The sequence below is a fragment of the Formica exsecta genome, unplaced genomic scaffold, assembly GCF_003651465.1.
Source record: "Formica exsecta isolate Colony F162 unplaced genomic scaffold, ASM365146v1 scaffold33, whole genome shotgun sequence".
Lineage (NCBI taxonomy): Eukaryota > Metazoa > Arthropoda > Insecta > Hymenoptera > Formicidae > Formica > Formica exsecta.
The window spans coordinates 1,928,821-1,929,206 of record NW_021850553.1 but is presented as its reverse complement, the minus strand read 5'-3'; the positions used below and the strand labels follow the sequence as shown (position 1 = coordinate 1,929,206).

At 53.1% G+C, this 386-nt stretch overlaps 1 protein-coding gene across 1 annotated transcript in view; it reads left to right on the top strand.

Annotated features, from left to right (window-relative positions):
- Positions 1–6: 6 nt before the first annotated feature.
- The window catches only part of LOC115238225 (E3 ubiquitin-protein ligase MYLIP), a 141,629-nt gene continuing 141,249 nt past the window's right edge, over positions 7–386 (top strand). The window contains exon 1 of the mRNA XM_029811847.1: positions 7–386. The gene's annotated coding sequence lies outside the window, so the exon portion shown is untranslated.

Genomic DNA, 386 nt, shown 5'->3' with positions numbered 1-386 from the left:
GCGGTGTAGAGTAGAGCGGTGTGCGGTGTCAGTGCGTGTGCCATTCCGCGCCGAGAAATGGAAGCTGACGAGACGTGTTCGTCCTCCGATACGATAAGAGTGAGCACGTTGCCGATATTGCATCTTATCGCGCGCGAGCCCCTTGCTGTGACAGCTGTCCGCGTACTTATTTTTTGAAGCTCTTGTTATGACAAAGAAGGTATCACCGGGCACGACCGGTCGCCGACCAGCCGCGTATCCGGCCGAAAGATTGTTGTCATCCTAACCGTCGTCTTGATCGTTGCCTTTGTAAGTATCGTGCGCGTCGCGCGTCAAAGTGTTTAGTTCCTCTGTGAGAAGGAATTGCCGGCGAGGGATTAGTACGAGAATTTAAAGATCATCGAGGA